The sequence below is a fragment of the Prenolepis imparis genome, unplaced genomic scaffold (genome assembly GCF_030444845.1).
Source record: "Prenolepis imparis isolate NDT839.2.m4 unplaced genomic scaffold, iyPreImpa1.0 SCAF_7, whole genome shotgun sequence".
Taxonomy (NCBI): Eukaryota; Metazoa; Arthropoda; class Insecta; order Hymenoptera; family Formicidae; genus Prenolepis; species Prenolepis imparis.
In genome coordinates, this window is record NW_028141165.1 from 15,492,886 (window position 1) to 15,513,634 (window position 20,749).

General features: G+C 32.1%; 1 protein-coding gene across 2 annotated transcripts in view; it reads right to left on the minus strand.

The window, feature by feature from the left end:
• Nucleotides 1–15,765, minus strand: part of LOC145938560 (uncharacterized) — a 27,437-nt gene extending 11,672 nt beyond the window's left edge. The window contains exon 1 of one of the 2 annotated variants that reach the window (XM_083042277.1): nucleotides 15,402–15,765. The gene's annotated coding sequence lies outside the window, so the exon portion shown is untranslated. Of the gene's footprint in view, nucleotides 1–3,004; nucleotides 3,047–15,401 lie in introns of those variants that run through there. The other variant, XM_083042278.1, reaches the window with a different exon arrangement.
• Nucleotides 15,766–20,749: the final 4,984 nt, after the last annotated feature.

Consider the following 20,749-nt stretch of genomic DNA (forward strand, 5'->3'; position numbering starts at 1 on the left):
AAGCAGTGGTATCAACGCAGAGTACTATATCGGAATCGTTAATTAGCATTATTCTAAGTTCTAGTAATCGAAAGCAGCGAATCTATTCATACTGCGTGTGATATGTAATCCTCGTACTTAATAGACGCAATATTGCAAATATTAGTCATCCGTTCAGTTTTCGTGAACTGATCTACGACGATATTTATTATGACGCATGTAGGTATTTGTGAGTAACCGTGAAGTTACTGCAAACTTGTTTGATTGAAAAAAACGGCGAAACAGATTGACGAGAGGTGATGATGGAAAATAAAATTGATTTTTGCTGTGCGCATCCGTATGCAAGAAGAATTAAATTTGAAAGACTTATTTCATGATAAAAAAATAAAATCTTTCCGAATATCTCAGCAACATGATAAATTCTTATGGAAAAGAATATTCGGATAGGACAAAGATAAAAAGAATTGGATAGAATTTTCACAGATACAAGTCTTCAAAATAATCTGATATTACGTAGCTTTATATACAGGGTGTTTTTAAATAAGTACGAAAAATTTTAGGAGGTAATTCCTTGTCGAAAATTAGGGGTTTTTCATATATAAACATACATATACTTCTAGATCCCTCCCTACGGAGTTACATTTCTTGGCTGCGTTTAGAAACGTCACCCGAGTGCATTCCCTTTCTTTCTATATCACTGAGAGAGAAATGATATAGAAAGAGAGGGAATGCACTCGGGTGACGTTTCCGAACGCAGCCCTTCAAAGAGAGAGGTAAAAATTAGGCTTTTATATTTCTTCTTGAAAACTTCTGATTTTACGGGAAGAAAATAAAAGAAATAAAAAAGTTTCTAAAAGAATCAAGTTTTCTAACGCATATTTTTAGATGATCACATTATTCCGGTTCGTTCAAAAGTTTTAATAAAAAAAGAATAGGGGATGCTAGTTTCATCCCCTTATAATGATAAGAGAAGATTAAAAAAGTGTGCAAATTGGAAATTTGCACATGGCTTCCTCACCATTCTATTTCGCTCATTAATCTTTCTCTATGAGCAAGCTAGTTTTTCAATTTTGGCTTCCTCATAGAGGAAGCTTAATAGGAGCGAAATAGAATGATGAGGAAGCAATGTGCAAGTTTCCAATTTGCACACTTGTTTCATATAAAATAACATTTTTTGTCACGTATATATATGTGTGTATGTATATATGTATGTATGTATGTACTTCCTTTTGTATGTTCCTTTCGTATGTTTCTTTCGTAAAATTTTCATTTTTTGAAAAATTTAAAATTTCATAAAAAATAAATCCCTTTATCGATTTTCGTCAAATTCAATACCAACCAACCTTTAATGATAATCTATTCATGTAAAAAAATTTAAACCGATATTTCAAAATTTACGGAAATTAGAGCAATCACGCCCTTTTTTTAAAAAATTCAAAATTTTATAAAAAAAGAACCACTTAGCCGATTTAAGCCAAATTCAATACCAACCAACCTTTAATGATAATCTATTTGTATAAAAAAATTTAACCCGATATCTCAAAATTTACGGAAGTTAGAGAAATCACGCCATTTTTAAAAAAAATTAAAATTGGATTAAAATCTAAAACACTTTATGAATTTTTCTAAAAATTATAGTAAATAAAAGTGTTGTACTACTTTACTTGTGTGCAAAATTAAAGCGCTGTAGCTCAAGCAGTTCTTGAGTTATGGACGTTTGAAAAATCCGTAGATGGATACATACATACATACATACAGACATTTTGTAAAAATGTGATTTTTCGATGTTTTGGAACATTCTAAACACATTGGCATAGAAATCCGAAAAAAAATTTTTCACGAAAACAAAGCTTCCTCTATGAGGAAGCAAAATATTAATAAATATCCTTTTTACTAATAAAAAATATCCACCAAATTTTATTATTTTAACTTGTCCAAAGTTTGAAAAAAAATTAAAAATCTAATTTTTACCTCCCTTTTTGGAGGAGTATAGCTCCTCAGGGAGGGATATAGGATATAGGAGTATATATGTTTATGAAAAACTTTCCTTAATTTTCGACAAAGAATCATCTCTTAAAGTTTCTCGCACTTATTTAGAAACATCCTGTATTTAGATATATTCTTATATTCAACGGAATATAAGAGGCAGAATTATTTTTGACTGCGTCGATATCACTTAAAGATTTAATCTTCTTTTATTTTAAAACTTTAGTAAAATACTTTCTACACAAACATATTTAGTTTCTTAAAAGCAACGAGAAGTTTAGAAGTTTTGCTGTCATTATTATCGCTCGACGCGAGTTATATCATCTCGGAAAAGGAACAGTTCATTTCCCGTTGCGAAAAGTGGAATTTAGAAAAGAGCGGGTTGTTATACATGCACCCCTAACAGGGTGTATCCTTCTGGATTTTACCTAGATTTGACCTAGATTACCCACGATCGATCACCAAAGTCGATGTAGAGCAAACCTTAATTCGCTCGAAAACGGCAATGGAGGGCGGAAAAGCGGGGTGGAACTGGTGAAACCCATCAAAGTTAAGCACTCATTAGAGCGCCCTCCTTAGTAAAGTTAATGCGAAGCTGCTAAAGCTTTATCGTGAATGATATGAGCGAAATCGTCTTTCAAGTTTTACACCTACTTATTTTTGTCCTGTGTCCTTTTCCGCATTATATATTATAAACTATAAATCGTATTAGTAATCCGACTTTGATTGGAAAAATCTTTCCTTATTTAATTTTCTAATTGGTAATTTTTATAACTTACATATAATCACAATACATTTTTTATCTTATCAAATAATTTTTCTAAATGAAAGAGCACTAAATATGCTTCTTTCTTGCTTCGAAAATTTTCAATCGTCGGAATTACGATTTTTCATTTTAAGATGCTAGGATGTTACAAGCGAAAATGGAGCAAGCGAGAAATGCTGCAGGAAGGGCAAGTAGTTGCAAACCAGCAATTGGATCTACTGCCAGTGAATTGGATGCTTGTAGGTGGGAGAAGGTCATATAGGAGGAGTATACCAGAAGCCTGAAAACCAGGTCACCAGCGCAGGTCACTGAGCTCTCCCTTCACTGACAAATAAATCCGGAACAGTCCATCTACAAATTAATTATAAATGTTATTGACTGATCCGTGTTTATATTGTTACAATAAGCAGCTTCTCTGACAAATATCGCTTTTCCATCACGCATATAGACAAATAAATATTTTAGATAGTAATTTGATAAATTATTTCAACTATTAAATTTTTGACACATTATGTAAATACTTGAATACATTTGCATGAGCAGATATGCTGATATACAATGTTATATTTCATTATAAAATCTTGCTTTGCAATTGAATAGTCTTTGAGGGTAAAAACATAGATATTTTTTAAATATACAAAAATATACATATGTATATTTTGAATTTGATTGAACTCATTTGCAATTGGCTTGCGATTGACAGAGATTTTCTTTTATCATTTTTTATTTTTATCCAAATTGTTTTATCATATCCGACGTGTGTGAGAGCAGGCCTTCGATTTTGTTTTGTTGGTGAAAAGGCAAGTTTTATTCACACAAGGGAACGAACTTTTAAGACAAAAATGTTCATATAAATCATTATGAGCCAAAAGGTGAATTTATCTTTCGGTTTATTGTCTGTCATAATCATATCGCCGGTTACGGTGATATCATCAAATTTAACGCTTGCAAGTGATATCGGCAACGGCGAAAACTGAATTGTGATAATAACCACTAGCTATATCGATAACGGAATATGGCTCGCTTTTATGCTGACGCAAGAAATAATATTTTTAATTCAACAACGTCGCTGCAACGCCGTCGCAAAAAACGATTTGCTTTTATAATTTCACTCAAAGTAATATTCGTGAAAGAAGAGTTTTTGTCAATTTCCTATTATTTGCATATATGCATTTTTATGAAGCTTTTATTGTAATAGTAAAAGCAACGAGTAGTAATAGTCTGCCAGGATGAATGAACGGGAAGAGGCAATCGAAATAAATTGAAAATGATTAACATCGTAGTCGCAAAGTTTCCGTGAGAACATTGACATTAATATAGTTAATAATAGAGAGAGCAAGATAAACGTTTGTATGAAATTGATTTTTCAGTTTTATTAATTTTTGATCTATAAATACTCGCGTGATTGAATATTCCATAGATTTTCGCATCAAATTCTTTTTGATTTACTATTTTGAGATTTATTGAACTAATTATAATAAATCGACACACATACATATATGTGTCGTCCTAAACTTACGCACAAAAGTTTTAATATAAAGACTCAAATGATTGTGATATTAGATGTTTTATTGCTCGCGCAGACGAACAGCTGGGTTAAAAGTGTTTATTCCATGTTTACGATAAATTACTTCTTTAAAAATCCATTTAATCGTAGGAGAACGAAGCCGCTTTTCCCTGTCGGCGAAGTCTGATATAAATTATCGTTTTTTTGCGATATCGCGTTTTCTAAGAAATGAGAAAAAGTAAAAAAAAAGAAAGAAAAAGAAATAACATGTGCGTGGCTTACATCCGGTACAGAAAAAGTATGATAAGCTTGGAATAATACTATTACTTGTCTGTCGTGTTATCACTTATTTGTTTTGATCGCACACTTTGTTACACGAAGATGCACTTTTGTATTGAGCGTAAATGTATTCGATATTATATAATCTCGTATTTGATATTAATATTAGTTTAGTGAAGCGTGCTTTTTTGTTATGCAAGAGTGCGCTTATTGATCCGGTGCATTTTTAAAATCTCTAAATTATTAATCCTTTTCATATAATTATAAATCCTTTTCATATTCTTTGAAATATCTTGATGCATTAATATATTTATCAAGCTCGAGATATTTTTTATATTTCATTTTAATTTATTTCTTTCTGTTTTTTATTTCTTCGACGCACCGTTGTTGCAACTTTAATTTATAATAATTTGTCGAGTTTTCAATTTTTAATCCTCCAAGATTACTAAAATCATAAAAACATTCATTACGATATTTATTCGCAATTATTTATGTATCTTTTTACTTTAAGAGATTGTGTTAAAAAAATTAACAACCATATCTTTATTTGTAGCATTAAAATAGATGCGTAATGCTCTAATTTAATGCTCTAATTATATGTGTCGTGGACACAGAGGTTGCGACACTTTTTTAAAATGATTTTATATAAATATGCAGTAAAATTCAGGATGCGAATCATTGTCATGTGCTTATGCGCGATAAATGATCATGATGTTGTCAAATTTGCGTATAGTGTGTAATATAAATTTAAATGTCATGGATAATTTATAATAAAATTTATAAAATAATTTATAATAAAAACATTAAATTCAATAAATATAAAGTGTCGCAATCTCTGTGTCCACGACTGTACAAGGGTCATACTGGAAGTAATAAATAACAATTTTTTTTTATAAATTAAAGATTGTTAATATTCAAAAAATAAGTATAATATCGGAATTTTTATACTTTGAATTATTTTTCTATGTAATTCTCATTTCTTTTGACACATTTTTTCTATCGTTCTGACAGTTTAAAGATATTTTTGGAAGAACTCCTTTCAGTCGCCCGAAGCTTGCAATCATCTCTTGAAATACATTTCAATTCATGCCCTATTCCTAGCTTTAAAGACGAAATGGGGAATTAAATAGAAAAATATAAGAAGTATAAGAATTTATATTTTATACTTATTTTTTGATAATAAAAGAATAAAAATTTTTAATTTATAAAAAAATTGTTGCTCATTACTTTCAATATGAGACCCTCATAATAAATATTTACTGCTCAAGTAAACGTACACTATACACATTGGTAAATACACATATACATAGTTAAATATATGTATATGTATTTTTGTCGTACTTTTATCATCATATCAAAAATTATTTGTATAAATCGTAATTCTATTTTTTAAATATTTTATTTATTAAAATATAAATCTTTTATTGATTGTAGAAAATTACAACTAAATAAAAGAGATATATTTTTTATCTTTATTTTATTATACAGGGTGTCCTAATAGATTTAACCGACAAATTGCGAGAGCATATTCTACCTAAGAAAACCAGTTGATTTAACCGAAATTCAATTTTACATAGGATTAGTGCGTGGTTCTCTTTATTAGTATTGCAGTAAATTCCATCAATATCAAGCTTGTATTGTTGCGCAAGGACGACATTTTGAAATGCGTTATTAAACTGTTTCATTAATATTCTGTGCAATGGAAAATTTGTTGTTGCCTATTTTATATTTTGTTTCAATATTTGTTTATAACTTTGTAATAAAGTATTTCTAGCCAAATTTTATATATTTTTTTCATAGATTTTTTTATATTTTTATTTGTAGAATATGCTCCAACAAATCCCGAAACACCCTGTATATGAAGAGAGAAATGGAAGCATATATGTATCTTTTCTTGTCGGCTATTCAATGATTTACTACATGTTCTCTATAGTCGGATCTTATGTATCCTATCAACACATTACTCTTGCCGCTAAACTTTGAAAATGAAACATCTAAATCGATCGCTACCATCGCTAAATATATGTCCGACTTTTTCATCGACCAAAATACTCGCAGAAAACTCTCTTGTAAAAATATGTGTCTTGCTCGTTGGTTTGATACGTCCGTTTCGTGTCAGATGAAGATACGTCGTCGTATTTGTGCGTTTCTATTCACGCGTCTAGCAGCCAGCATTTAAATCGAGTCAGTCTCTCATGAAACTTTAGCCGACACGTTGGTAAAAGCTCTTCAAAATTATTAGAATGAACGAGAATAATACAAAAAAAGTGGAATGTTTTGCGACGCAGCTTCTTTCTTCATACATACGCGTCCAATTCTTTTCCGTTTTTTTCTTTGTTATTTCATTGAATTGTTTTATGACAGTTTAGGAATTTTATAGAGTTTACAAGTGAGTAAGATATAAAGTTATAATTATTTAGTAATGGTAAAATGGAAGAATGAAAATCTCACGTTCTCTACCTATCTTAAAAAATAAATTGAAAAAATAAAATTATAGAATAAATTTCTACAATATAAGATTTTGTTTAACATTTTAAATTTAAAAATAATCCCAAAATGAGAGAGAGATAGAGAAAGAGAGAGGGAGAGACTTACATATACATTCTCCCTCTCTCTTTCTCTATCTCTCTCTCATTTTGGGATTATTTTTAAATTTAAAATGTTAAACAAAATCTTATATTGTAGAAATTTATTCTCTACCTTCTCTCTCTTTCTCTCTCTCTCTCTCTCTCTCTCTCTCTCTCTCTCTCTCTCTCTCTCTCTCTCTCTCTCTCTTTCTCTCTCTCTCTCTCTCTCTCTCTCTCTCCGCGGCTTTCAAGGGGATCCTTGAACGACAGAGCACATTCGGCCTTGGACGCGGGAGTGTCCGGTACTCAGTGACAAAATTAAGGACAAAATCAAGATGGGTAACTATGGATAGACAATCTCCTGAATATGAAAACCTGACGGTCTGTCATGTAAACTGTCAATCCTTGATGGCACATTACGATGAATTCTGTCACTACTTCGCTAATTCGAAATATCACATAATCTGTCTATCTGAAACTTGGCTGAAATTGGAAATCCCTGACAATATGGTTAAGGTCCCCGGTTATTTTCTTATAAGAAATAATCGTATCGGCAGGCAGGGTGGTAGAGTTGGCTTTTATATCAGAGATTCGATTGGAGCGATCGTCCTTGAGCGGTCAACGATGGATACACATTATCGAAAGCCTGAATTTCTTACGGCTGAGATTATTTTCAACAATGCACGCAACCTACTTCTAGCGGTTGTTTATCGACCACCGAACAGTGGATACCTTAACGAGTTTATGAACACTTTTTTTGATTTACAGATTAATTATCAGCATTCTATGATTCTTGGAGACTTCAATGCGGACATGAATGTTGTTACATTTGATAGCGCACAGCTTGAGAGTTTTATCATGTCGTCTGGAATGCATTTAGTGCCATACGGATCTACACATCATCTGATAAATTCAAGTACTTTCCTGGATCTTTGCATAATTGACGATGAGAACAAATTAATCAACTATGGCAAAACAGCGGTTCCATTCTTGTCGGCGCATAATCTCATATACGCAGCCTATGGGATCAAAATTGAGCGGCGCAGTGAAATGCTGGTCCTATGCCGGGATTTCAGAAATTTTAACGAGGAAGATTTTCTTTCAGAAGTTAGAGGGCTTGACTGGGCCGCTGTAATGTCATCGGACTGTATGGAATATAAGGTGCAGAACTTCAACGATTATCTGCTAGGCTGCCTGGACGGTCATGCTCCGTTGAGACGAATCCGTTATAGAAATCTCCCTACTCCTTGGCTTACGGGAGAAATACGCAGGGCAATGCATGCAAGAAGAATCTGGCGGAGGAACAAAAATGTCGCTTATTACGAAAGATTCAAGATCATGAGAAACCATGCACAGAATCTAATTCGGACGGCCAAGAAGAATCATTATATGACTTTCTTCAGTCAGAAAGACAAACCTGCCATTATATGGAATAAGCTAAGGCATCTTGGCCTTATCAAGGCTAAAGATTTGAACAGGAGACACACACACTGTCGAGGAACTCAATTCATATTTCGCTGATGCAGGATCGACATCGATGGATCAAGCGACGGAGTCGGATGATGCCAATCTCGAGATGGAGGATTTTGAGGACAAGACAGAGGATTTTGACGACAAGAAATTTTATTTCAAATACGTTACACCAGACGTTATTCGGAGGTCTCTCTGTGTCAAGTCGAGTGCTGTGGGTTTGGATGGAATTTCATCTAAGCTCATCAGAATGGTTCTGCCCTACATTATGCCAGTCATTGAGCACATGTTTAACTTCTCACTCATGCATGGAAAAGTACCAAGGATTTGGAAGTCGGCGGTCATAACACCTATTCCCAAGGTTAACCATCCGACCTCTGTGCGGCACTACAGACCCATTTCCATTCTACCGTTTCTTTCAAAAGTCTTGGAAAGGATAGTGTTCGACCAACTTACGGATTACCTAAGAGATAACGATCTATTAGATCAATGTCAATTTGCCTACAAACGCCACTCCTCCACCCAAACATGCATCATAAGAATGCTTGATGACATTCGACTAGCTGTTGACCGAAGAAAAGTTACCGTCTCCATTTTCTTCGACTTCTCTAAGGCTTTTGACAGGGTTCATCATAGTGTTCTCCTTAAGAAACTAAAAGAAATGAGTCTCTCCAATATTCCGCTTGAATGGATGGCTTCCTACTTGGAAGACAGAACGCACGCTGTTCGAGATGGATTCGACGGCACAATCTCAGCTTCGGCACATGTAACGGCTGGGGTTCCCCAGGGTTCTGTACTAGGCCCGCTTTTATTCACCTTATATATTTCAGATATTCGGAATGTCTTACGGTATTGTAAATACAATTTCTACGCGGACGACCTGCAAATATACTACCATTGCGAACCATCAGACCTGCACGGTGGTATTCGAAAGGTGAACAAAGTCATTGAATCCATAGTCCGTTGGGCTGACAACTGTGGACTAACGCTGAACTCGACCAAAACGCAAGCCATTATCTTTGGCACGGCAGATATATAAACACATTGGAACCTGATCTGCTGCCAGCGATTAACACTAACGGAACTGCAATACAACTCTCTACTAGCATCAAATATCTCGGCGTCACTATACAAATACACTATCCTGGAATCTACATGTTCAAAATGTTGTCAAGAGTGTATGTACGTACAAAATTATATCAGTTAAAATTATCGAAAAACTTGCTACCTAACGAGTTAAGAAAGCGGTTAATTGTCTCGCTGGTCTTTTCTCATCTGGACTACTGTTGTGCGGCGTTCACGGACATTACTGAACAACTCAATACACAGCTATATAGAGCTATTAATGCCTGTGTCAGATTTGTAACCGGCATAAGATGGGATGAGCATGTGACTCCACAATACCGAGAACTATGGTGGCTTAAAATCGATGCAAGAAGAAAATACTTTATTGGATGCCAGCTTTTCAATATCATCAATACGCATGAGCCACGTATCATTTACAATGATCTCATTTTTAAATCTGCAACAACATCGAGAACTACGAGGGCCTCTCAGGATTTGTTTTCTCTGCCCCAGTGCAGAACGGAAGTCTACAAACGTTCTTTTAAATCTAGTGCGTCCAAATTTTGGAACGGATTGCCGCAGTTCGTACGTGCGGCGAAAACAATAAGCGACTTTAGGAGCAAATTACACGAGCATTTGTTATGCACGACGGGAACTTAAAAATCAAAATGTTGCCTGCTATATCTCATAATGAACCCATCTCAATAATATGCCTATTTATAATTTATCGCTCATATCATACACACAATCATACAAACGCATATATAAGTATATATGATGTAGGTAAGTACCTACATCACACACATGCAAACATACATTTGTATATATGAACACTACAATCGCTCACACTTCATAAACTCAAACTTTCATACACTCTATTATTTTCTTATGTAAATCAGGTTATACATACGACTATAGTCATATATTGTATAATTTCTACATGTAATAATTTGGTGCGCTTGAGAGGACACTGTCCCAGAGCGCTTTCAATAAATGTACGCTTTCTCTCTCTCTCTCTCTCTCTCTCTCTCTCTCTCTCTCTCTCTCTCTCTCTCTCTCTCTCCCCTCCCCTCTTTTCTCACCCCTCTGCCTCTCTTCCTCCCTCTTTCTTCCCCATTTATGTGGAAAACCTTAAAAGAAATATTAAAAGGTAAGCCATTTGATGCAAAGGAAATGAAGATTTTGAAATATTAGATAATATTGAAAGATGCAATATAGCAGATAAATTTAACTTATTATATACAGAGTATTAATAATATATTAAAATCTATAAATGAAAATAAATCAGGAGTATAAGTAAAATAATTTTCAATTAATCTTGCGCACCAATATCCGCGCGTGGCTCTTTATGCCGTTTCTGCCCTCGTTTGTTGTTTTTAGAAATTACGGATTACGGAGCTTTATTGAATCAATTTTCATTGTGTGTTTGTTTATATGCAGGCTGACAATGAGATTATGCGTTCTAATTGAAGATGACCCAAAAAAGGGTCAAAACGTACGCTGTTACCTTAATTGCTTGTAACAATTTGATTATTAATAAATAAATTTTAATCTTGCGCACCAATAGCCGCGCGTAGTTTTTTATGTCGTTTCTTAACCCTCGTTTGTCGTTTTTAAAAGAATTATGTTATGTTGTATGAAAGTTATTATATAAAAGTAAAAGAGATTATAGAAAATTTTGAGATAATTAGAATAGAAGATCTCGAGGAAATTGTTATGAGACTATTAAAAAAAAGAGACACAGAAAAAAGAATAACTAGTGATATATTTAAAATAATTATATGTATAAAGATATAATCAAAATCTATTTAGAAGGATGCAATATAAAAATGTTTGCAGATGATACATTAATATACATATATGTGACTGGAGAAAGTAGTGCGGAGTTATATGAAAATAAATATGGCATTTAATACAGTGGATGAACATCGATAGTTAAAAAGTTAAAAATGAATGCAAGGAAAACGAAATATGTATAATACTTAGAAGTATAAAGAAAGGAATTGAGAGATAATATTGCGCTAAAACGTTTAAATGGGATTGAAATCGAGCGATTAGAAATATTTATAATTATTGATGATAGGCTTCGATTGAAGGATTATTGTGATAACATATGTTAAAGAAAATAGGAAAAAAGAACTTATTTTTTAAATAGAATAAGTAATTTTATATCGGTATACTAGATGTATTATATATCAGAAAATCATTGCACCTTACTTTCAGCAGTGTGTGAGAATTTTAGTTGATATGGGAGAAATACTGACAATGAGTTGAGTAAATTACAAATAGCGCAAAATCGGGCCATGAAACTCATATTGCAATGTGATAGACATACCAAAATGGAACATATGCTGCAAGTGTGTAGTTTATGTTTGTGTAATAAGATAGAGGCAATATTATAACATTGCCTATAATATATGTATATCTATTTTTAAGATTAAAGAAAATGTTACCCAAACAATTAAGAAATAAATTATAAATAGTAGGAAATGTGAGTGAAAGACAAACACGATAGGTAGAAGGACATTGTAATATAATTACAAATGCGCAGAAGAGTATGTTTTATGAAAAAGTAAAAATGTATAATGCCTTATCAGCTAAAATAAAACAGTGCGAAAAAATTAAGAACCATTTAAGAGAATGTTAAAGGAGTATATTATTATTAATGTAAATTATTAATGTAAATTAGATTTGTTTATAAACAGCTGAGAAAAATAATAAAGATCAATCAATCAATCAATCAATCAATCAATCCTTTCCCTTCCAATCCTCCAATCTTCCCTCTTCTTTTTCACCCTTTCTTCTTTCTTCCTCTCCTTTCCCCCTTCCTCTCTCTTTGCTCACTTTCTCTCTCCCCCACCCCTCTCCCATTCTCCTCCCGCCCACTTCTTCTTTCTTTCTCCTCTTTTCCTATTTCTTTTCCTCTTTCCCCTTCTCAACCCCTCCCTCCCTCCCTCCCTTCCCCTCTCTATCTCTTTTTCAGCTGTTTAAGGGAATCCCTCGCGACTGTCTTTTTACCGACAAATTACTATTTTCGTACTTCTAGTCTTTCGTCGCATTAATTTGACAGAATTAAAAATGCTTTTCTACAATTGCAATACATACATCAATGATCCCAGGGAACTCCGATTTCATATGAAAAACGAGAAATAATTAAGAAATTACAGTTTTTCTTCTCTACTTTTATTTCGATATGGCGTTTTGAATTGCAGACGAGCTATCAACTCATCATAATACGTGCTTTATATAAAAAATATACATTATGTACGAATATAAAAACAAGTTTCCTGGAATTGAAGTACACGAAAAGAAGCACTGTTACCCTCTAAATCTAGATTAGAAGTCTAATATAGTCAGTTGGTAATTACCGATATTTTTAATTCCAAAATGAGGGCACTACTATTTCGTCGGAGTTCGTCATTCACTGTGAGATCCCTTTAATGCAAATTATAATACACTGTTTACAGCAAACAGCCTACCATATTATACGTAATACGTGCAAAATATATATTAAACCCAATTTGGCTCAATTTGGTCCAATTTGGTCCTAGTTGTCCACAAATCTGACGAACGGTGAATCAGTAGTAAATTGAGACTTAAAAAGCCGAAAATTTATATATAATTTTTAGCTCAGGATCAAAAATTTTTTTATATCATGAGGAATTAATTTACGTGCCCGTTATCGGGATAAAAAGTAAAGAGAGCATTCTGAAGTGTTCCGTCGGTGAACAACGACAATTTAAAGAGCCATTGTGGAGCTAGAGATAATTCTGAACGAGATTGAAATTATTTATGGTTGAAATTTCTCGAGTATGTTATCGGATTTCGGTATCAAGTTTAATAAACTTGTAGTGGAAAGTCGCTACAAATACTCAATTGATCAAACAAAACGAATAACGATCAAAGAGAAAAAACTGCCGTTTGCTTTTTGTTATATCCCGTTGCGAGAGCAATCTATATGATTAATTATGAGGTTACTATTTGCTATTCATATTAAGGGTTGAATTAAGTCGAGTGTTTGTTCGCATTTGACACATATGTTCTTAAAAAAGTATTGTGTAAAATATAATGTGTTCTTTGATTGTCAGATGCCGCTTATTGATAATGAGTACAACAAATATAAAAAACAAAACGTAACACTGTATACAAATCACTGTAATCACCATTGCGACACCGATATTATGCTAGATTAATTATCAAATTTTTTGTCTTTTCAAGAGAAACATCTCTTTTATCACGTATTAAATTTTATAATAATGCATATAAAAAAGATGTTTAATATCGTATACTCGTAAGTTTAATTAGAATGTTCTAATTATGTTTGTTACATCAGTAATTATTTAGCAGCTCAAAATACTATTATGTTTGAAATTAATGGTATGGAGAAGAGAATTTTGCTCACAATGTAATATCAAATATAATATGAAGTAATCGATAATGTACTTGATAAATCGTTGTATATTGACATTTCGCAACAGAAATCTTTTTATATTTTTATGTTTATATTTATTATTTGTACATTTTTTGTTAAAACTGCAGGAAAGCTCCGTCCTCTCCGATTTTGTTCAAACTTACCAATAGTGTGTATTTTTTTTCAATAATAATTAATTTGTTAAGTCTACAAATAAACGATTGAAATATAACTGTATAAATATCATAAATATCTTTATTCTATACGAAATATTAACTGTATAAATATTATAAATATTTTTATTTTACACGAACCAGCTAATACGTACATAAGAGTATATGTATACATGAGACTTTGAACACACGTTCATACTACAATCAAGCTCAAAGAACATTTCACGGTTTACAAGTATGCTTATTGCTGATGTAAAAGTTTCATTTTTCTTTTTTGCAGAACGAAATAGACATTTAAGAGAAGACAGCTGTATACGACAGCTGTTTTTGTCTATTATTTCTAATAAAAACGATTCTTTACTAAATGTAATTATTTCATATAGCAAGTTTACTATTTAATTAATTAATAATCTGCAATTAATAATCTTGATATGTTTGTATATTACATATAAAAAGTATTAAAGTATAATAGAAGATTTAAGACAAGACAATTTACATCTTTTACAAGAAAATTACTTCAATATTTCAAAAAAAATTAATTTTTTGAAAAACATCATGGAAGACTTTATTATCTTTTAAGGTCAAGCTAAAGTAAAAAGAGAAAGAGAAAGGGGGAAAGAAGAGTGAGAAAGAAGGAGAGAGAGAAAGAGAGAGATTTCATTATTTTTTTGATGATTTATTATACTTTTGTCATATTCAGTAGAAGTATTCACTATATTTTTTTTTGAATATTACTAACTATTCTAAATTTACTTTTACAGTAAACTTTGACACGTAAAGTACGGAAAAAAAGGAATGATAAAATTGTTTTTAATATTTGTCTTTGTAAGTTCTGTATGTTCTTCAAAATTTTAATGTTTTGATGCAATTTCGAATCTGTCTAAAACAATCGAATTCTAATAAGAATATTGATAAACATGGCGGAATGTACATATGTATGTACTGTTATTGCCTGGAAGAATGTAACCGCATGTTCGGCGAGGACAGCGTTCCTGAATGAAACGCCGTACTTGTTATCAGTTTCTAAATATTACTATAATAAATCTGTTATTACTTAAAATATTTATATATTCTCACAGAAAATTTAATCATTTTAATAAATGATAATAAATTTAATAATTTTTAATGATCTAGAAATCCGCTTGTCAAATATCTTGCCATATGTATTATCACATATTCGTGATACAAAGCTATTTACCTTTTGATGAACGTGGATTTTCGTGAGAAGAAACGTCAAAGGCTTGCTGCACTATGCAAGACTTTTCCTTGCCTAATATATGTGCACCTCACATATTTCTCGAGCGAGAATAGCAAAGCAAACAATAAACATGAAAAATAGACAAATCAAGAGAGAGAAAGAGAAAGAGAAAGAGAGAGAGAGGGGGGGAAAAACCGGAAAAAAAGAAGAAATGATTTCTCGTAATCGTGCGCGTACAAAACTTTTGAAAGCTTATGACGGCACGTTCAACCACACGATCAAGTGACGCAACTGAACTCAGCTGAACCGAGTCGGAGTTTAAATTACTGAAGAGAGAAGACGGCGGGGGTGGCAGCAGCGGATAGTGGCAGCAGCGGATAGTAGCAGCGGGGGCGACGGCAGTGGTGGCGGAACAGAGGGCGAGGATCGCGTCGTCTCCCTGGCATCGATTTACTGGCAGTGGCGCGCGCTCGCTCTTCGCAATTCGTTTATGAGCCCACGCAAGAGAATTGTGTTCTACGGCCCAATAATGTTTACGAGTAATTTTACAAGAAAAATACCTAATTTACAATTTTTTTAAAAATAAAATTTGTATCACGAATTTTTTATTTATACAAGATGAGTCTTCTTAATCTTAACAAGAAAATATTTAGAAAATACGTAATTTCACAAAAAAACTTTTCAAATAAAAGTTTCAAATAAAGGTTTCAAATGAAGGTTAAACGAGGGTCACACACCATTGTATGTCCCCATCTAGATCATATAACTTCTATTTAAAAAGTTTTTTTTTGTAAAATTGTATATTTTCGAAATATTTGCCTGTTAAGATTAAGAAGACTCACCTTGTATATAATTTTAAACTTTTTATTTATATAAATTTGTCTGCCTTAAAAGTCTAAAATTTGGCATAACATAAAGCAATAAAAATAAGTTGGTAAAAGTTATGTATTTTTTTTAACAAAAGAAGTGTTGGAATTATTTTTATATCAATTAAAAATTCTCGAATTGAACATTTAGCAAGTTTTTAGTCAAATATTTATAATTTAAATTAATTAAAATTAATATATATATATATATATACACATATATACATATATAGGTATATATATACAGGGTGTCTCATTTTAATCTCCCCAGGCAAACATCTCGAAAAATATGGAAGAGACGGAAAAATGTTTCAGATAAAAGTTGTAGGACTTGAAGGGGGACAGATGATGAAAGTATGGACTTGATCTTGAGTGACCTATTGAAGGTCAGGTAAAGGTCATTGATGTTTTCTTAAATGGAACCCCCTATTTTTTATTGCATATTCTTGTAGCCCTTGTCGAGACGTTTTCAAAACACTACCTATTGATGTCTCTTACGCAAGCCGTTCCCAAGATACGAAGCTTCAAAGTTGACATATCATCAGCATTCGCATTATCCAATGTACACCGCGGGGAGGTTGTTCAGTCAAATTTGTACATCAAGTGGCCCTAAAAAGGGCAGACTTTGTGTGTGTATGGGTGTGTGTGTGTGCTTCTTTAGTAAAACTTTTCTCTAATTATTTTTCTTCTGGTTATTTTAATGTAAGGGAAAGGATAAGAAAATGGTAGAGAAAGAGAGATAAAAGTTTTACTAAAGAAGCACACACACACACACACACACAAAGTCTGCCCTTTTTAGAGCCACTTGATATACTGACTGAACAACCTCCCCGCGGTGTACATCGGGTAATGCAAATGCCGGCGGTATGTCAATTTTAAAGCTTCATATCTTGGGAACGGCTTGTGTAAGAGACATCAATAGGTAGTGTTTTGAAAACGTCTCGACAAGGGCTACAAGAATGTGCAATAGAAAGTAGGGGATTCCATTTAAGAAAACATCGATGACCTTGACTTGATCTTCAATAGGTCACTCAAGGTCAAGTCCATATTTTTATCATCTGTCCCCCTTCAAGTCCTACAACTTTTGTCTGAAACATTTTTCCGTATCTTCCATATTTTTCGAGATGTTTGCCTGGGGAGATTAAAATGGAACACCCTGTATATATCAATTTTAAGACGTCTTAAGGGGATCCTAGTCGGATCCTAAAGTTAATTCTGTCGGTACGGCAGAACCAACTTTATTATTTTGGGATATCTTTTTATTGACTATACAGATCAATAAATCCTTTTCCACGATTAAAGTACTTATAAAAACGGACCGCGTTAGCTATAATTCCATATATAAATCATATAAAAATCAAAAATTACAGTTTTGTTATCGGCTTCTTTCATGTCAGCTCGTAACAATACTTATTTAATAAAAATAGTTCTGCAGTTTATCTGTGGATAAAATATAGTATACGCGATAGGGTTAACATGAAGAAATATTAGTAAACAATAAAAAGTGAGATTGCAAGTCTAATAAAAAAGTTATATATTAAAAACATTTTCACGCATATGTGTGCATACGTGCATATGTTGGATATGTGTGGTGCTAACCTATCGTGTGTATATGTGTATACGTGTATATGTTTGGATATGTGTGGTGCTAACCTATCGGAGTTCGACCATCCGACTAGGATCCCCTTAAGGGGATCCCTCGCGACTGTTTTTTTACCGACGAAGCACTATTTTCGTACTTCTAATCTCTCGTTGCATTGATTTGACAGAATTAAAATTGCTTCTCTACGATTGCAATACGTACATCAATGATCTCAGCGAACTTCGATTTCATATGAAAAATGAGAAATAATTACAAAATTATAGTTTTCGTTACCTCTCAGCTGTCATCCTAGCTGTCAACTCGTCATAATACGTGCTTTGTATAATAAATATACATTTTGTATGAATAAAAAGGCAAGTTCCCTGGGATTGAGATGCACGAAAGAAAGCACTGTTACCCTCTAAATCTGAATTAGAAGCCTAATATAGAAGTATAACTTGAACTACGATTCGTACGTATGTGTGCGTGCGTTGTAGGTGTAGTGGAGCAAAAACACAGCAGTTATTATTTCTCAAATATTCAGATAGAGGACGTTATAAATTTTCACGTGCGCTGTTGCCACATGGATCATTATTTTGTTTATAGATAAGAATCGCGACACACTCAATATTCATGTATATATTATAATGTCGTTGAAAGCAAGAACGCGAGAAGGAATAGAAAGCAAACAAAAATTATTAATAAATATTTATAAATATATATAAATATATATAAATATATATAATATATATATATATAAATATATACATATATATATATATATAAATATATACATATATATATACATATATATATATATATATTATATATTTATATCAATAAGATTATATAAAAGAAAATATAAAATATATTCAATAACAAGATTAATTGACTAGTTACAATAATACAATAATAGTACAGATATAGTATTTATGGAGAAGAAACATTCTTTAAAATTTATACATTTATTTTATTTATATATCTTATAAATAAAACAAATCTTACAACTGTACTGTTGATATAAATTGATTAATTATTTAAAATATTATATTTTTATCTATTATCAATAATAATAGATAAAAATAATAATAATAATAATATGCATTAAAATAATAATAATAATTTGCATTACAATCATTGCAGTTTATTTTGTAAATAACATTTGAATTATGTGGATGGTAGTTCCTATCCTTTTGTACCTTGACAAATTTCTCTAGTTTATTAAGACATCGATAACCAACAGTCATGTCCAATTTTTTTATCGATGGTGCAATTAATTCAGAGATTGTATTGATGTAGTGTAGGGAATAACAAAGAATTTTTTATTGTTATTTTCGCTATTGTTAGGTTGATTAATGACATTCAAATTTTTATTTGTTATATTCAATTTACAAAATAAACTGCAATGATTGTAATGCAACGTATGTCGGACAAACAAAAAGACAATTACGCACTCGACTCAAAGAACACATTAATAACATTAAATTAGATTCGTCAAGACATTCGGTAATTTCTGAGCATATTCTGAGTGAAAAACATACATTCAATTGGGACAATATTAAAATTTTAGATTCTGAACATAATTATCAAAAAAGACTTATTTCCGAAATGATACACATTAAAGAACAAAAAAACGGCATTAATTTAAACAAGGACACAGAATTATTGGACAATGTTTATTTTGACATCCTAGAGGAAATAGCTAACACACGATGATTTGTACTTTTTAGAGTTATTGTTTGATACTCAGATATGCTCCCCACAGTCGGTTTCAAGATACACTGTAAGTGAGAGGCCAATGGCAAGAAATTTAACATATCTCAAGATATAATTGTAAGTGACTTTTTTCACTATATTGAGCTCGGGCAAAATTTTAACGCTTCTTTTTACCCACAGTTCCAGTTTATCATTAAAGACAATTGTCAATCGAATATCATGAAACATACCAATTTTATACAGTGACATTAGCATTCAAAGTGACATTAATATTTGATCTTACCGAACTAACTTATTCTCGCCTTCCAACGAAGAATGGGTTTTATCATCACCATCGTACGCGTTCTATTTATAGAATTTTTAAACTTGTTAAGTTCAAATGGATTGTTACAACCTTTTTGCCATGGCTTCTTATAAATTATCTGTATACTACATAAGCTTACACATAAACTCATTCGCTCGGCGCAACCTTAAACCATTTTTTTATATTATATTCTCTTTGTATATTAATTCTACTCACGTACTGAGGAAGACTAACAATAAGTAAGTCGAAACGTATACGTATTATGTAATATTTGAAATAAATTACTAATCAACATTACATCCTGTTTATTTATGCTCGTTAAGTTGGCCTTGGGTTTATATTTATATTATTTTTCAATTATTTGCTTTGCATCATACGAGCCTTACGATTAATTTATTTTTTATATTCTATTTTATCGAATGATTTATTCTTACTGGACTAAAACTGATGCCATGTATTAATTGCCATGTATAAATGTCAAAGTTTCGTAAATTTTAAGTCTTATATTCGTCATATTATACTCAATAAAACATCAAAAAATGACGTCTCGTGGATGTAACATATCGACGTTTTCGGGTCTTATAAGACGTCTAATTGGTCTTTTTGTGACCAAAATTTATCATTATTATGACGTCATTTTGCTACTTGGAACGTTCATGCGGTGTGATAAATTTTTTAAATTAAAATATCCTGGATTCTTAAACATCCTCTGCAATCTTGGGCAGAGAAATATAGGGAAGAGAAATATATCTTAGAATGAGATAGATCAGGAGATCTATCTCATTCTAAGATATATTTCTCTTCCCTATATTTCTCTGCCCTTTGACAAATCTGAAATCTGATTACATGATAAGAGGCTAAAGCTTGCGAGAGATATCAA